The sequence below is a fragment of the Pinus tabuliformis genome, chromosome 7, assembly GCF_031772625.1.
Source record: "Pinus tabuliformis cultivar Carrire ecotype Pingquan chromosome 7, CPIR1, whole genome shotgun sequence".
In the NCBI taxonomy this organism is placed as follows: domain Eukaryota; kingdom Viridiplantae; phylum Streptophyta; class Pinopsida; order Pinales; family Pinaceae; genus Pinus; species Pinus tabuliformis.
Window position 1 is genome coordinate 470,938,049 of NC_142293.1, and position 15,477 is coordinate 470,953,525.

General features: G+C 39.5%; 1 protein-coding gene across 5 annotated transcripts in view; it reads right to left on the reverse strand.

Moving 5' to 3' along the window:
* Window positions 1–15,477, reverse strand: part of LOC149247985 (uncharacterized) — a 161,673-nt gene that overhangs the window by 85,776 nt on the left and 60,420 nt on the right. The window lies entirely within an intron of this gene.

A 15,477-nucleotide genomic window follows, 5' to 3' on the forward strand; every position in this document is an offset into this window, starting at 1 on the left:
CAGTCTCAGAGTGCGTACCACTGGTCCCAAACCAGTCTCAACCGACCCAAAGTCAGCTTCATAGTAGGTACCACTCCTACCACTGGTCCCAGACCAGTATCGCAGTCTCAGAGAGTGTACCAATGGTCCTAGACCAGTATCGCAGTCTCAGAGAGTGTACCACTGGTCCCAAACCAGTCTCAACCAACCCGAAGTCAGCGTCATAGTATGTACCACTCTCACTGGTCCCAGACCAGTCTCAACCGACCCGAAGTCAGCGTCATAGTATGGTACAACTCCTACCACTGGTCCCAGATCAGTATCATTGATCCCAGATCAATGGAGGTCATCCTAGCGTAGGGAGTACAGTAGATACAACAATGCGTCCATCGGTACTACTATGGTCCCTAACTTCATTTCCCTGTTCATTGATCAAATGAGAGGTACTTCCCATGAGTCCCAGACTACATGGGTAGGATGCCTCGACAAGAGAACTAATCAATCCTATCCTCACAGGAGAACACATCAATCCTGCTACAATCGCCATGGAGAACACATCAATCTAGGCCGCCATGGAGAACACATCAATCCAGGCCTCATAGGAAAACACATCAATCCTACTACAATCGCCATGGAGAACACATCAATCCAGGCCTCACAGGAGAACTAATCATCCTGTTAGACAGGAGAGCGAATCATCCTGTTCCACAAGAGAGCGAATCATCTTGTCCCACAAGAGAGCGAATCATCTTGTTCCAGTGCGCACCACCAGGGGAGGGTGAGTCACCCTGTGGTCGTATGTTGCTCCTGTAAGAACCGCAAGCCCTTAGAGATCCCAAAGCTCAATGTATGCAACATGCAGGACCCTTGTACAAGGGTTTCTTGATGACTCCAAGTCGTGTGGGAACATCACAGATTAGATCTTTCCTCCGGACTTTGACAAGGTGTATCGACCTGTACATCATCTTAATGAGATGGAGCCTCCTTGCTCATTGACTTACCATATCCCAGATGATGTCTATCTACTGGAGCAATCAACGAATACGGGATTCCTCAATAATCAAATCCCACCTCTATTTGTTACAGAGAATCACAGTGGTATGTGTTCAAACAGCTCACTGAAGAGCTTCCCCAACCAGGCAGCTTCAAACGAGATCATACTCGTAGATATGTATCCGATCTCGGCAGTGCTTATGGCAACCGACTTCTGCTTCCTGCTCATTCATTATATCGAAGCAGAATCCAAAGAGAAACAGCACTAAAAAGTGCTCCAGTGATCCTCCACACTACCTGCCTAATTAGTATTCAAATAATCATGCAGTTTCATATTTCCGGCAGTGTATCTCAATCCATGAGAGATTGTGTCCTGAAGACATCTCAGAAGATTCTTGACACCAATCTAGTGAGGCTCAACCAAATATGAGCTCACAATGCTAACTGCAAAACATATGTTCGGAAGAAGGTTCACCAAGAACATCAACGCGAATGAGTTTTTGCGACTCAGAGGCATTTCCCAAATCTGGTCCGACATCACTACCATATAACTTCTGAAAATTAAGATCCTCGAGGTAGTCACAGGCTTGCAGTCCACCATACCAAATCTTTCTAGAATCTTCACCACATATTTTTCCTTGAGATAGGAAAATTTCCCTTGCCTTTTGCCACACTTCAAGTCCATGGTCCTTCATTTCAAATTCAGAAGCCAACTCCCTCTTACATTTTTGAATGAGAGGGTGTGCACCTGTTAGAAAGAGGTCATCTACATACAGCACCAGTATGAGAGGCTTGTCATCTTCAACCTTAAAGTAAAGGTTAGGATCGGCTTCACTCCTAGTGAATCCCTGCTTCACCAAGTAGCTATCAATCCTCTCATACCATGCTTGGGGTGCTTGCTTCAACCCATAGGGAGCCTTCTTCAACCTGCATACATGAGATTTTCAATCATAAATCTCAAATCCTTCGGGTTGCTCCACATAGACCTCTTCTTTGATCGAACCGTGCAAGAATGTGGTCTTGACATCCATCTGATGTAGGTTCCATCCTTGTGAAGCCACAAGGGCTATGATCAAGCAGATGGTCATATATCTATCAACAGGTGCAAATATCACATCATAGTCTATACCTTCCTTCTGGGAGAAATCACGAGCAACAAAACGAGCCTTATACTATTCCGTACTTCCATCTGCTGCAACTTTATCTTGTAAAGCCATTTTGAAGTAACAATTGTCTTGTCTTGGGGTCTGGGAACTACTTCCCAGACATCATTGTCCATAATCATCATAGCATCCTTCCATGCTTGATGCTTGACGGCATCTGAGAATATGAAGGTTCATTTTGTATAATCATGCTCATGATGGTCAGGTATCCTTGATACCTGTTAGGTTTCTTACTTTCACGGAAGGTTCCTCGGGGTGCAACATGTGCTTTAGCATCATCAAGTATCCCCCTAAAGTATCCCCCTAAGCCATGGAGGCCTCTTCATCGAAGAGGGAGGCTCAGGTGGATAAATAGGATCCATGGGTACCTTCACATTAGGGATTGTTACATCATCTACCCATAGAGACAGCTTCCATAATCGTACGGTTCTTCCTTTCTGCCACACCATTTTGCTCAGGAGTATGTGGTGTAGTAGTCTCCCTCTTAATGCCAGCCTCAGATATGCCTGAGTGAACCAACTATAATATATCGGAGGTCTTGCTTTGACTTGAGGGGAATGGTCCCCTTTTGAGCTTTTCTTCGGCACATCCCGGACATACACCGTCTTTCTCTACTTGGAATTTGGGCATCCCTGTTACCATCTGTCTTACATCGGGTAGAGCTTTGTAGTGAAGGTGGGCAAACCTTTGATGCCAAAGTTTGCACTGAAGAGATGTGTCATAAGATATGACACCTAGCGGACTTCCATCAACCTGATATAATGAATCAACACGAAACCCAAGAGTAAAGGCATGTTTTTCCATATACGTACCTTGCCATTGCTGAAGGTTACCTTATAGCCTTTGTCTTCCATTGCCAAGATGGACACCAGGTTCTTTCGGAGGTCAAGTGCATTTAATACATCCTGGAATTTCTAGCCTTCTTAAATGGTTGTCCTCTTCCTTGATTTCTAGCATTCCTTTTACCTTTGTTATTGAATTTGTCATTCCTTTGATTTGCCATTAGAGGGATTTTGATGATCGTCCCGATGTGAGTCCTTTCTATCACGGCACTCCCTTGCATAGTGACCTGCTTTATCGCAAATGTAATATCGTCCTTTTCTTCCACCCTTAGGTCCAGCCTTTCCTTTTCATTTAGTCCCGGAATTATTTCTTTTCTTAGCATGAGAAGAAAAACCAGCAGGAGGACCTTTAGGCATGGGCATTTCTAGCTCTTCTTCCCTTGTTTCTTCTTGAATGCATCTAGCCATTAATTCCTCGAAACCAGGAATTACATTATAGTTCAAAAGAGTAGTCCTGAACACGTACCATTCAGATGGTAATCCTCCAAGAGTCGTGAGTGCCATTTCCCTATCAGTAATAGTCTCCCCAATAGATAGGAGATCGTTCTTGATCTCGGTGATTCTTAAGAAGTATGCTTGCATACTCTCATCTTTACCCTTCTTGATTTCCCTCAGCTTATTTCTAAGAAACAAAACTTGATTTGCATCATTAACTTTAAATAAACTCACCAGTCTATCGTAGATTTCCTTGGAGGTGTCTAGTTCAGAGATGTAGGCCACCAAGCGCTTGTCAATAGAGTCCCGGATGATCTTCTTCGCTTTAATTTCTCCATTCTTCCATTTGTTCCTGGCAACAGGAGGTGCATTTGATGGAGGCTCAACAATATTGCCTCTCACATGATCCAACACTCCTTGATCCTCAAGGGTTAGATCGATAGACATCTTCCATCCGTGATAGTTAACTTCTCATGGAGCTTGTCTTCGGTAGGAAAGAGTGTTGAGGACCCCATCGTTCTTTTAGGATAGCCTTGCCAATCTTCTCTTCGGTGATTGCTCTTGCTCTTGCTTGGGCTTTGTCTTCACCTCAGCTCTGATACCATGTTAAGTTATGGTATGTTCTATGCTTATAACAGTTTACTTCTTTTTCTTATTATATTCCACAAATTAGCAATCACATGTACATAAAGTAAAGTGCAGATAGAACATTAAACAATCGACAGAAAACAAGCCAAGACAAGAGACACAAGATGTGGCAGCTAGCCAGGGACAAACCCCACAATGTGTAGGGAAAGCCTTTGATCAAATCTTCTTTTATCTTCAATAATTCAGTAGAGAGAAATAGTACAATAAATCTGATTTATATCAGCAGTAGCAAACCCTAGATCGGTAGCATCAGCATTAGCGGCTTCATCATCAAACTAGGGCAGACGATATCTCACAAACCGATTGTCGGATTGACTTCATTCCACCACCAAAAGTTGCGGCTTCCAGAGGAGGTTCAGATGAACCTACAGCGCAGTTCAGATGAGGAGATATTCTAGGCCATGCAGGTCAATCTTTACTTCTGCAGTTGCAGCTTCAGTTTCAGCAGTTTCCGGCTTCAAACTAGGGCAGTCGATATCTTGAAAACCATTCATCGGATTGACTTCATTCCACCACCAAAAGTTGCAGCTTTCAGAGGAGGTTCAGATGAACCTACAGCACAGTTCAGATGAGGAAATCTTCTAGTCCACGCAAGTCAATCTTTACTTCTGCAGTTGCAGCTTCAAGTTCAACAGCTTCCGACTTCACATGTGTGAGAGAGAGACCCATTTCTGCGCAGTAGAGAAGAGACTCATTTCTGTGCAGTAGAGAGAGAGAGATGTGATGAGAAGAGTGAGTTCAAATGAGGAAAAGTCCTCTTATATTTATACACAACGTTGGTGTTTGAATAGATGCGACTGTTGGGCTTATGAGCCTACATGAGTTGTAGGTCGGCTTGATAATAATTCCATAATCAAAATAAATTCATATCTCCATGAATACTTATTGGAATCGGATGATCTTTATATCAATCCTACACCTCTCGACAAGAGGAATCTAATAAAAATATTATCAGCCATGAATAAGATGATCCACATGAAGTTTGGCCCTAGTTGCCAATTTTAACACCTGGAAATACACCCTAGTTGTACTATAGAGGAAAATAAAAATGGGGACATGACAAATCCTCCCACCCCAAGATTGCTTCCCTCAAGCAATCTGTATTTGTCCACTTCAAAAGCATTTGTAAACTAATACCAAGATCCCAAATGAACCATTGTACCACACCATGCCTCCGAACTAACCAAACATGAATGGGTCCCTCAATACCCGATCCCAAATAAATCGTTGACTCAATCTGCCATCCATGGATCCACCTAGATCCCAAAACCATCATCGCCAACCATCCTCGGCCATCCCCCATGTCTCGAGTTGTGCTCTGTCTCTAACCATAGATGTTGCTCCACCAGTAGAATACCAACTCATCACCTCTCTCCAATCCAACCTCTGGCATAGGCCAAGGTCAACCCCACTATGCTGATGTTGGGCTAGTGCTACTGGAACACTAATGAACTTTCAGTCCACATCCCACTACCCACTGAAACATGTGGTAACCCTCTCATCTAAGGACTCATGTTATATTGTGCCCCTGACTAAGAATGATACTTCATCAATAAGATACCAACTCATGATTTCCCTCCAATCCATCCTGTGGCAAGGATTGAATGCATGGGCTCCTACTCATGGAACAAGTCTACTATGATGATGTTGGTCCATGCTCAACTCATGCTGCTCTGCCTAGTCAATCAACAAGATTTGTCCAAGAAACCCTGCCCCTCTCTCTATAATGGACAAGAGTGGATAACCCATGTTGCAAGCCCTATCTAGGTACTCCTGGAGAGGGTTGCTCTGAAACTCCCAAGTGTACTCTTGCTGCCTCGCTAGGACCCTCAGTCGCCCCTCAACATTAGACAACTTGTTTGTTGACTCGACACACACCCTTATAAGCTCCTCAATTTTACTGTTCTGTTGCAAGATGGTGCCTCGAACTATCTGGATCTTCTACTTCAATGCCATAAGATCTGTCCTGAAATGCTCAATCTTCTCTAGACAGCTATTGGCTGAAAGTATTGCAATTTTGTTGGTTGTCTATGTATCTGTCTGCTCCTCATCAATGGTTGGTCCAAAAGATAGAGATGTTTATCCTCCTCTATCATGGGCTCAACATGAAACTCCAACTGGTTCTCCGTAAACAACTCACCGTGCACACTACGCATATCATCCTCCTCAGTGGAAGCATGCTCCTTTATGTGCTCTCCATGTTGAATCACTAGCCCCTCATCTCGCCAGTCTACTCCCTGATCGTCTTCCCTTATGGGAACAATCTTTTGATCGTCATAATCCTCCATCTCACATAGATGCGTATTGGGGCTGCTATCAACAACTACATATGATTGCTCATGCTCCCAAAGGTATCCTCTTAAAAACCCATGGACTCAACTATAGAAGAACCCTCATCTTGAAAGTCAGAAGGAATCTCCTCTTGCTCTATCTCTGTCATCTCCTCCACATCACTCAAGCATGAGTGGTCAAGTCCCCAAGGTTCCTTGCAAATGAAGCAAAGACCCTTCCTCCTCAACTCATTCTTGTTGCATATTTGGTCACCACAAGTCCACTGCAACTCCTCCTGAACAGCCCAATGTTCTGCTCAACCAACCTTTCGGCTAGTTCATAAGCAGCAGGTGAAACCAACTGTTCCTCCCTCCAAATGGCCAACAATCTAGACTGTAACTCCCTACAAATGGCATCACATCCTCCCATGCATGAAGACAAAATGGATTGCATGTGTTATGACAATGTCAGGATGATGTTTCCTAATGTTGAAGAAGCATTGAAACGTCTACATGATCAAATCATCATACTTCAGTTCAAACATGAGGTCATAAGATCTAACCAAGGCCATGACTTCTAGAATCTCTAGCCTCTTCCCAAAGGTAGGGCCCTCATTGTTATCCAAATCCTAAAAGGTCTCCACTCTCAGTCTAAAAACGCTTCTCATAACATCATCGTTGTAAGGAGGTATAGGTGCGATTAGTCTCATGATGTTATTGAGACAAGATGCAATTGGAATTCTAACCCCTTCACAAGGTTCCTCTAATAATCTGTGTTGTATGAGAGCAAGAATAGCTGGTTTTATAGCCCAAATCAATTTCTTCCCTTCTAACTTGAATAAAGACAATGGCATGGACATCAAAAGTAGTTGGTTTCCCGTGCTCACTTGAAACCATTAATAAAAATAATTTAACCATTCTTTACCCTTTGTTCCCTCATTTTCTTAACTCTTATTAACATTTATTTTCCCCTTTATCCCCTTCCTTTAATCCCTTTCCAATTTATCATCTATTCCATACACTACATATTCAATTACCTTATAACATTTTCATATCTCAAGTATATACATCTATAACTTTTATTATTTATTAAATTTTATTCAATTACCTTATAACATTTTCATATATCAAGTATATACATTTATAACTTTTATTATTTATTAAATTTATTTTAATGGTTTTGCTTTAATATAATATTATATATTTAATTAATATTAGTATATTACACTTTCAAAGCACACACACACACACATATATATCTTTTATTAATTATAAATCTTTTTCATTTACTAATAACCTTACTAATATTTATAAGATAATTCTACTTATATTAATATTTAATTCTTCATATTCATAATTTATAAATTATCTATTTAATTAATTAAATTTAAAGTCCTCGTCATTTATATACTTATACCCAATGTTGCACAAAGCGGAAGCGTTTTTTGGAAGCGGGGACGCCAGAGCGTCATTTTCCAAAAATCTAGGAAGCGAAGCGTCCACGAAAGCGTCTGCTATATATATATATATATATATATATATATATATATATACTCAAAACAAACATCCCAAATACCAAATTAATTGTAGAAGACATGAAAACATGCATATTTTTACATAAATCAAGATAGATATGGCATCCATTGTACATTAATGATTAATTATTCGAGCATCAACCATTTAGAATCTAGATTCTTCTCCTCTTGCCTAGCCTTTGCCTCTCCCTCGATTGTCTAGGGATATTAGTCAACATTTCCCAATTTTGATCAAACTACCTAACCCAAGACTTAAAATATGGTAGAAAAAGCTTAAGATGCTTGATCGATGATTTTGACTTGATTGAAAGGTAATTTTTTGCTAAGGGCGTGCCACGTGACAAAGGAGTTCAACAATTAACATCACCAACACTAGGTACATATAGGGCTTGGTGCTCTTGATTAAATCCTAATCGCATACCTTCATACTTGATATAATCTAATGAAATGCCACAATCCCATTGATCCTAAATTCCTGAAAATTATTAAGTTTGCTGAATTTTGAATAGGATATGAAATTCTATTTTCTCCATATGAAGTCCAATGAGGCTGGAACCACTCTCAAACATCCTGAGTCATTTCATGGTAATGTTAAAAATTTAAGTAAAAGGATGAAAATGAAAAATAAAGGAGAATGTCACTTTTACTTTAAGAATTTAACATTACCATGAGGGAGCGTCTGCTATATTTATATTTTCTTTTGCCTTCATTCGTCACCCTAACCCAAGGTGGACCCACCCCCAACAAGCAAAATCACCAAAAATAAAAATAAAATTTGAAAAAAAAAAAAACGATTTTCTAAACGCTTTTCCGGAAGCTTTTCCAGAATCGTACGGAAGCGTACGCTTCCCCCTCCGAAGCGCCATGCTTCCGATGCTCGAAGTGTCGTACGAAGCGCGCTTCGGCGCTTCGGAAGCGCCACGCTTCTGAAAAGTCCAGGAAGCGGCAAAAAATGCCGAAGCGGCGCTTCCGATTCCGGCCAAGCTTCCAAGCGCTTCCGTACGGGACACGCTTCGAGGCTTGGAACCATGGGGGGGGGGGGGGGGGCGCTTCGTGCAACTATGCTTATACCATTCATATTCACCTTAGTCAGCTCCAAACTTGTCCTTACACATACCCATCCACTAATTATTCACTTAGGCTCCTCATAATTTTCTAGAGTCTTGACAATAGACCAAGATAGTGGCTCTGAAACGTTGACAGTAAAAACTATATCTGTGAATCTTCCTGCGATCACTAACAAATCCAATCACAAAAACATGAACACTGCAAAATGTATTTTACTGCAACAAAATTACAACTCTGACAAATAAAAGAATCTAATCTTGCTTCCTCAAGAAATAATTTTCTTTTGGCACCTCCAATATAAACCCTCGAACAATCTGCAATTAAAACCCTTGAACTTGGTCTTTCAAGACTAAACCACAAATTGATCTGTAATAAAACCCTTAGATGCTGGCAGGAAAACCAACTCTAATACCACTGTTATGTTCCAAATTATAAATTTGCATAAAATTGTTTCTGAAATTAAAGTCGCAAATTTCATAAACAGATTTCACAAATTAATCCACAAAATCGACAGCAAACTGTAAATATATAAACTGCAATCTCATAATAGGCAATAAACACATGCAGGAAATCCAAGCTTTATTTATCATAATATAAGAGCAGAGTTACATGAAAACTCAATAGTTGAGACAATAGCATAGGAGACCTCCAAATATTCTGCTACAAACTGATGTCGGCCTCCCACAATAACTACAACTGAAGAGTACAACCTGTGAATCCTTAGTGGATTCACCAAGGAGAGATGGGTACTTGACCACTCCCACTGAAATCACCTGAGGGTTTTTGTCCTAGGGCTACTATGATAGAGAACTAAATTCTCCAATCCACACCAAAGACAAATGCTCAAAGCCAAGATGTCCCAAATGATCTCCTCCTCCTCCTTTTAAAGACCCCATAGATACATCTCCAAGCCTCCAGAAACCTATTATTTTGATTATTTTAATATTATTCTAGAAACTCCTTTTTGACTCCATCCAAGTGACTCTTAATTTATTTTATTTCACTAAGTCTTTTTTGGCCATTTTTCCTTCAATTACTTATTTGCCCCTCTTTTAATTTAATTAACTGACTAATTAAGGGCACTTTTAATCTGGGAAAATGGTCAACCACCCACCATACTTTCTCTGGCCACTGGAAGTCACTTCTAAGCACCACATGTTGTAGAACTTCTCGTTCTGGTTCCAACGAGCTATTACACTAAGGTATTCCATCAAATATTCTTGTCGAAATGCCACCTCAAGCGTAATTAATTAAGTGAGGCCCATTAATAACTCTATTTTTTCAAAGTCGTCAGAAGCCAATGGAACGAAAGGCAAATTGTGTGGATTATGGTATATGTCAAGCGAATGCCATCGGATCCCATAAAAATCCCTCAAAACTCCTCCAATTCCCCTAATGACATAATCTCACTTCCTTGACTTGGCCATCTTGTGCCCTGGAAATCCACCCTGGTTGTATTATAAAGAAAAATAAAAATGGGGACACATGACACAGTCCTTAATAAGCACACTATAAAATTATAAAGAAAAATAAAAATGGGGACATGACATAGTCTTTAATAAGCACGCTATAAAATGCTTGGCAATATTTTTGTAAAAACATTCAAATTTCTAAGGAGTGTATATAGTTTCTATAAAATTTTGGCTATTTTTAAAGTTAAATAGTAATTATATTCTATAGAATTTGGGCGAATCATTTTTAGAAAAAATGGAGATTGCCAACAAAAATGGTGAAAAAGCATGGAAAATTAGTCCATGGAAAAATTTTAGCCTTTAAAATTTTCTATGCACACATGTACATGCAAAAGATATATTAGAGGCACATATGGATTGGTGATTCATCAAAGAAGGCTCCCCATACTTACACATTTTGTGCAATATTCAAAGTATGAGAGGTTGAAGACTCATGGAGTGTATGGCCAATAAGGGTTTTCCATATCATATTTTACATGATCTTATCATAGTTTTGAAGACCCCTTGCAGAGATATGCATGCGATTTTGTTTCTAGCCAAATCTAAGCAGATATTTTTTAGTAATTTATTATTTTAGTAGTTTTTGGAAAGTGATCTGACTGCAAATCATATTTCATGTTTGAGGAACCAATTGGAGGATATGCTTATGGTGTGAAATTCATCGAATTCTAATAGTCTATTTTTAGTAGTGACATTTTTAGCAAGTGATTGGACATCTGGGTGCCCAATATAAGGAGCAGGAATCAATGTTCAATTTCAAGCCATCCTAAGCGCTTTGAATTTTCAAGGACCAATTACATTTTGGCATGCTATATATTAGCTCCATGGGCTCACTTGGAGATAGTGCCTATTTTTAGATGGTGTTAAGCCCTAGATTGCTTGCATATGACCTTAATGGGTACAACCTCCTTAATGATCCCATATTTGACCTTAGGTTGATCATTGACTTGAGGGAAAAGTAACTTAACCAACACGCCTTGTTATTCTTAGACTTGAGATAAGATGAGATAAGGCAACTAGCTTACAAATAAGGTCACTGTTTTAGAACCTATGGGAATTGGAGACCGAGATGCACCTTATTTTTTGACAACCCATATACTATGAAATTAGAGGATGATATCATTGCCTATATAGAGAGTTTGGAGGATCCCTCTCTACCTTATTCTGGTATCCTGATTAGATATGCCTAGCCCTCTTCATTAGAGAGATATTTAGACACGGATCTCATATCCTACATACCCCACCTCACTCAGGGATGATTTGAATGATCACATCATATTTTCAAGTTGATCTGAATGATTGGAGCAACAAGCAACAAGTTGACTTGCAAGGTATTTCAGATAGTAAAGCAATGAGACCTGGGTTCTCCCCTCAAAGCTTTACCCCCCCCCCCCCGAGAGGCCATACCCTCGAGACCGTTGCAGAGGTGTCAAACAGCGCATTAGTTCAATCACACCTAGAGCATCAGAGGGTTTAGTAATTAAACCCTCTGAGGGAGAGAAAGGGAGAAGAAGAGTGAGGGAGAGAGATATATATAGATATGGAGAGAGAGTGTGTATCATTGGGGGTGGGATAGAAAAAGGGAATAAGAAAGAGACACATAGATACAAATATAGATATTATATAACCAACCTAGATGCATCTTAACCCCAAATATATCAAGCGACGAGATGGATCTAGGTTGGTTATATAATACTATATTTGTATCTATGTGCCTCTTTCTTATTCCCTTTTTCTATCCCACCCCCCAAAGATACACAATCTCTCTCCATATCTATATATATCTTTCTCCCTCCCTCTTCCTCTCCCTTTCTCTCCCTCCCTCTTCCTTCCCACTCTCCTCTCTCCCTCACTCTCTATCCATCTCTCCCTTGTCAGTTCTTCTCTCTCTCTCCACCTTTCTCCCTCTATGTCTTTCTTCTTTCCTCCCTCTCTCTTCCCCTCTAACTCAATCTCTCTCCCTCTCCCTCTCTCATCTCTCTTGAGTCCTCTCTCTCTCCGTTTCTCTCCAACCTCCTTTTGTCTTCTCCCCCCCCATCACTCTCTCCCTCTCTCTTCCCTCCACTCTATCACTATCTCCCTCCCTCTCTCCTCCTCTCTCTCCCCTCCATCTATGTGTATCTCTCTTTGTTGATTTTGGGTAGCATCAGATGTGCTAGCCTTGAAAATTGGTGGAGAGGCTAAGGCACATGAGATCTCCAAGACCCAGAAATCGTTTGGAGAAATTCCACCCAGATGAGGAGTTATTAAAATAATTGATATTTTTAATGGGTTCTTAAGTCTAAACTTAGGAAAATAAAAATATTAATGTGTATTAATAAAATATGGGTGAGAAATTTTTAAGTGACGAGGATCAAGCTAGTTCTAATCTTAGCCGTTGATTAGGGACTTAATCTCGACCATTGAATACTCAATAGGAAAAGTATAAGAGAAGACTTGAGGGTCAGTTGGAGACACACCAAGTGATCAAAGAATTCGATTTTATGGGGCGAGGTTTGCTTAGGAAATTGAGTTAGTGATCAGAGTTGCAGTGAGGGGCAGTTCAGCAAGGGATTTTCATCTGAGCCTGACGAATACATAGCAGAGAGGCAGCGCAGTGCCGGGAGATACAGCAGAGGCCCTAGAAGGGTTGACACAGAGGTCGAAGAGCTGACGCAGAGGTCGAAGCGCTGACGCAGAAGCCGTAGAGGCTGACGCTGGGGAGATTCTGTGGGGCAGACTGGGAGCAGATCAACATATTCTGAGCTGAGATAGGGTGGCACAGCGCCTAGAGGAGTGACACAGTTCCAGAGCAATGCTTGGAGCAGTTTTCGTTGTCCAGCATAAGGAACAGTCGGAGTCGCTATGGGGCTTGATCATTCGTTTGCTAATTTGCCAAAATATCTATCTCCGGACAGAGGTACCACTACCATGGATATTCTCTGTTGTGTGAGTCATTTCTGGCACCCTAGTTGTATTCACAAATCTGCTTAATAATACAAACCCTCTATATGTTGCACCGGTTTTCCCGAATTGGGTTTTTCTAGGGACAATTGTCCAAAAATAACGGTGTGCTTTGTGTTAATTGTCTCAGTTTATTTCAGTGAATGATCTGTATATTTGTGAAGGTTGCAATTGTGTTTACTTCAATGTTTATACAATTAAATAACTTGTTAATGTAAATAACAAGTAGGAGATAGTAAACCAGAAATTGCAATAATGGTTTCTGTTGTGTTAGATTCAGGAATTTTCACATCTTTCTCTCTTCCCCTTCTCTCCCTATCTCTTTCCTTTCCTCTTTTCTCTCTTCCCTCCTCTCCTCTCTCCCTCAATCGCTCTCCATCTCTCCCTTGTCCCTCACTCTCTCCTTCTCTCTCTCCCCTCCTCTATATCTTCCTTCCTTTCTCTCTCTCTCTCTCTCTCTCTCTCTCTCTCCACCCTCCAACTCTGTCACTGTCTACTCCCCTCTCTCTCTTAAATTTGATCCCATTGTATTATGTTTAATAAAGTATTTAAATTAAAAAAACTCAAATGGTTGTAAACTATTAAACCTATATTTTGGATCAATCATATCAAAGAAAATACAATAATGAAAAACTTAAAAGAATCATGCACTATCTTTCATTGTTTGTCACTTTGTTTGGTCTAACTAATAAATTAAAAAAACTCAATTGGTTGTAAAATATTAAACCTATATTTTGGATCAATCATATCAAAGAAAATACAATAATGAAAAATTTAAAAAAATCATGCACTATCTTTCATTGTTAGTCACTTTGCTTGGTCTAATTGTTTGGATCCTTAGTTAAGATGGATCTATGATGGTTCTTAATAGTATTATTTATATTATATAAATTTCACAACTTTATATATAAAAGTATTCTCATTCTTAATTTTATTATAACCTTGATTTAATTTCTATGGGAATATTTTTGTTAGTTGTGAGGATAGAGGGTTTAGATATATCTCAAAAGTAATTATAACATTTTTCCTTTTATATTTAATTGAAAAATGTTATAAATTAAATTAAAATTAAATATTCATAAAATATTTTGATTGCGAAATAAGTTATGGTTTTTGGCCATGTGGTATTGATAAGCCATAGTATTTGCCCATGGTATTGTAACATAGCATATTTACAAGTTAAGAATATCCATGGTGAAGTGGGGGTGAATATCCATGGTAAATAATCTTGTCATATTTGTTATAAAATATTTTGATTGTAAAATAAGTTATGATTTTTGGGCATGTGGTATTGATAAACCATGGTAATCGCCCATGGTATTGTAACAAATCCTATTCAAAGTTCATAATATTATTGGCAAACTGGGGATGAATATCCATGGTTAAGAATCTTGTCATATTGTTATAAAATATTTTGATTGTGAAATAAGTTATCATTGTTTGGCATATGGTATTGATAAGCCATGGTATTGTAACAAAGTCTATTCACAAGTTCATAATATTAGTGGCAAATTGGGGGTGAATAACCATGGTTAAAAATATTGTCATATTGTTATAAAATATTTTGATTGTGAAATAGATTATTGTTTTGGGCATGTGGTATTGCTAAGCCATGGTATTGGCCCATGGTATATTAACAAAGCCTATTCACGAGTTAAATGTGGGAGGATTGAATTGCTTTGGAATCATCATTGGATTGGATGAATTAGATCTGTTCCCTTTGAGCCTGAGGCTCTGAGGGTTTTAAGACCCCAATTTCTCTTGTCAATTTCGGTGGTGAAAGATCCCACCCTAGTTGACACTTTTCTATTTTTTTCTTTCATTATGTTTTCGGCACAGCAATTCGATTTGGAAAAGAAGCGGAATCTGGTTGGTTGTTGATTCTTGTTTGAGGATAGTTAATTTTTTATAGGTCGATCTCTATTCTTTAGGTAGCAAAATACTGTGGTATGCTTTGATTCAAAAAAACCCTTTGTAGAAGGAAGCGAAGACCTCTTCTTCTCTCTGTTTTGGGCACAGAGCTATCTTTTGAAGTCAGCAAATTTGTATAGAGTAAAACGTCTTGTCTGGGCACAGTATTCAGCGAATTTTCTCCAAGAATTTAACGTTCTGGATTTGGGCACAAATGG